The sequence below is a fragment of the Condylura cristata genome, unplaced genomic scaffold, assembly GCF_000260355.1.
Source record: "Condylura cristata isolate star-nosed mole 26May11 unplaced genomic scaffold, ConCri1.0 scaffold00017, whole genome shotgun sequence".
Lineage (NCBI taxonomy): Eukaryota > Metazoa > Chordata > Mammalia > Eulipotyphla > Talpidae > Condylura > Condylura cristata.
Window position 1 is genome coordinate 1,203,144 of NW_004567118.1, and position 3,736 is coordinate 1,206,879.

Sequence of the window (3,736 nt, forward strand, 5' to 3'; positions counted from 1 at the left end):
ATCACACTCCTGCCTGCATCACACGCCTGCCTGCATCACACTCCTGCCTGCATCACATGCCTGCCTGCATCACACGCCTGCCTACATCATCACACTCCCTCTCCCTCTCCATCACCCCTGGCCTGAGCCCTCCGCAGGCCTCTGGGCTGGGCAGCAGCTGAGCGCAGGTCCCGCTGGGGCGGAGGAAGGGCAGCAACTGTATGGGGAAAGTTGCCTCTTTCAGAAATGTCCACCAGCCAGTCCTCTTATCTCTGCCTCACATCCGAGTTCTTCTCAAGTATCACTTCAGGATCACAAAGGAACTTGGGATTTGAGATCCACAGACACAGATGATTCAGTAGACATAGCTGGATGCCGTGAACTGTGCTGACTAAGGCAATAAAAACCAGAATATCATTTCCTTTCATTCAAAGCAAATAGGAAAGGGAAAATGATCCAAAAATAGCATTCTCTCACTACTGCTCAAAATTCACTCACTCTTTATCACTCTTCTGCAGAACTGATAGGTAATTGGCTCCCTGACACCCAAAATGTCTTTGCAGAGTTGTGCATGCAGGAGGCAGGGGTTCTGGGATCACACCTGGCTTGAATCCCAGCTCTTCAAAGTGACCTTGGGTAAGTGACTTCTGAGCCACCCCTCGGTTGGCTCATCTGTGTAGTGGGATGATGACAATCGTTTCTATTCTGTGGGGTTACACTGCAAGCCTTCTCGGCACACACGATAGCCACTCCTCCTCCCTTCCACAACAAAGAATGCCCAAATGCCCATAGATCAGTTGAGGAATTCTGGAATATTCAGTGAGGCTATAGACACAAAACACTTACAGGTGTCTAGTTTATTGTTGTAAGTTCTCAAAACCTCTTCTTTTTGGAAAAGCACAGACCTACTGTAACAGGGTGGTGCCCAGGAAAAGGGGAGAATCCAGGTTCCTTGCCCTACCCAAGGGAGGGTGGAGCTGTGCAGGGAGGAGAAGAGTCTGGAGAGACTGAAGGAAGCAGGATGGAGACCAGGGGGAGACCTGAGAGAAGCATGTGGAGCAGAGAGGCAAGTGAAGAAGCAGCTCTTGCTTCTTGGCCCTGGACTGGTTGAAACAATGCGGGCTGGTGAGAGACCCACAGGGAGGCGGACTAAGGCAACGCTTATTGATTTTGATTTTGCTCTCTTCTTCCCAGGCTTGTTGGCCATTTCTGACCCTTTTCTATAGGTCCCTGCTGAAAGGTGCTTTAGACTACGGCAGGCTTTCAGGTCTTGCTTTAGGCCAATCAATTCCTTTTGGGTGGACTTTTTCCACAAAGGGATGGGTGACTTTGGGTGTCTGATTTAGAAACTGTATTCGTTGTCTTTCTGTATTGCACACTGTTTGTATTAAATTCCTTCCCACTAAAGGTCTTATATGTTTGTCTTGATGCAGCAGATGGCAGAACCTCTTTAGATCCGGCAGGTTTGGGGGTCCTGGAGTGCCCCTCTCCTTGCTCTGTAACACGACCCTTTTATTTCCAAACCTGAACCGTTAGGGTGGGATACGGAAATGTTTGGGTGCTGAGAACCAGGCTCACCACTCCAGGTGTGAGTCACACTGTAAATGTCGACTTATTTTATTTAAAGCAGAACTGAAGCTGCACAAGTGACTCAGGGTTAAAAGCCTTCCCAGGTTGCTGTGACTTAGCAGGCTAGGCCAAGAAGAAGTAGTCTTGCCCTGAAGCGCTCCTTCCAGAAGGTACGAGCATTTCAAGGCTCGGACCCCACTGTGCTCTCAGAGGGGCATTGTGGTCACACCTCACCCCACACACAGTAGGGCTGGAAAAGTGTGAGAAAAGGTAGAACCGCAAGGCCTCTATACCTTCCTCACTAGTCTTAAGTGACTTGTTCCTCCCCTGCAGGGTGGTGTGAAACTCTTTCTCAAGTCACAGCTTGGATCTATGCAGTAACTCTCTCCCATGAGCACACACTAGTGGTAGTGGACAGACTTTAAGACATCACCTTGTAGAGGTAGGCAGGGGTTGGTTGCATGGGACATGGCAGCAGGGAAATGTCAAGAAAAGCTGAGTAAAGTATGTGGGCACTGGGTGTGCTAAGGAAGGAATGGTGAAAGAGGCAGACAGCAAAGGCAAGCCAGATTGCGCCTGCTGGTTCTGGGCCCGTGCCCACATCTTTCCTGAGAAGTGGTGTACCCAGAGGCAAACAGGTGGTAGGAGAAGCGAGCTGTGTGTTCAGACTGACTGATACTGACCTGTAACCCTTCAGCTAGCCAAGCCCCGCCTCAGCTTGAGTCACTGCTTGCAAAGCCCCGGGGTAGATGGAGCTGTAAGGGGAATGCTTCTTTTTTGCCCACTATCTCCCAAGCCAGCCAGTGGCAACACCAGTTTATGCCCCAGTGCTTGTCCAGTTCCAAAGCTCAGGCTTTATGAGGGCAAGGGTCATGATGTCAAATGCTTCAGGGGCCAGACAGATGACCTAAGGTTACCCTGGCGGGTATGAGACAACAGGGGCTGTGAAGAACTGCCAGGTTCTGCTGTAAGACATTCAAATTCAAATTTAGAAAGTCACTGGGTCAGTGACCAAACAGATCCACAAACCAAACCAAACAGATCCACAGCCTAAGTGAGGGGGTGAGACCCTTGGATGGTGAGTTGGAGATCCCCATCCCTAAATAAATGGAGTTCCCTGTGCCTCCCAAAAGATGTCTGTTGCGTGAAATTTTCCAGAAATAGGATTTGGGCTACCCAGCTCCCTCTGAAAAGTTGTTCTGAGCAGACGGAGGCCAGGCCTTTGTTCAAGACAACCTTGGAGGAAGCTAGCACCAGCTACCACACCTGCCTGATGGTGGTAGGATCCCCCAAAAGAGGCGTATCTTTTATCTTGCAAACTTTAAAAGGCAAGTTTGGGGTTTTTTTTCCCTTGATTACAAATAAAATTCAAACTCATTACGGAAACACCGTAAAATACAAATAAACAAAATTAGAAAACATATGCACACTTTCCCTGACCGCCCCTTCAAAAACAAGCATTGCTGACATCGCGGTGCACGTTGAGACTCAGGGTACTCTGTCGCACAGGGAAATCTCTTTTCTTTCTGGCGCTGCAATTTGTGAACTCAGCAAGGAGATGTTTGCAAGGCTCTCACACCACCTTGCTTCTCCTGGGGTTGCAGCCATGAGCAGCCTCTCATCAGACCTTGGTTTCAACTTCTGGAGGGCAGGCACCTGAACCTGTCTTACTCGTCCTCGGGCACTCTGCCGCGCTGGGCACTCGGTAAGCGTTTTTAAAGGGTTTCTAACTGCTCTCCTGCTCTCCCCTCTTCATTCCCGGCGCCCATCTCCGCAGCGAAGGCCTGGAGTAGAAAGGAAGCAGAACCAGACCCAGGAAGGAGAGCGCCCTGCGTCTCCAAGGTAACCGAAGTCCGAGCGGAGGGCCCACGCACGCGCACACTCCCCTTCCTTCCCGTAACCCCAAGAAGCACGCAACCCAGAAAAAGAGGCCCAGAGCCCAGCGCGCATGTGTAGTTACATCAGCACCGCAGCCGCCTCCGCCTCTGTCACGGCGTCCGCCCAGCAATCTTTTCTCTATAAACACTGTCCGGAAATAGTGCCCATTTCTGGAAACCGGGCCTCGTTAGCCAATCGTTGCTCGAGGCGCTACGTCGCGCGACACCGCATTGGCTAGCCTGGAGGAGAGGGTGGGGCCACGGGTCGAGGTGCGGCCAGAGCTAGGAGGCGCGAAGAGAGACAAAGTTAC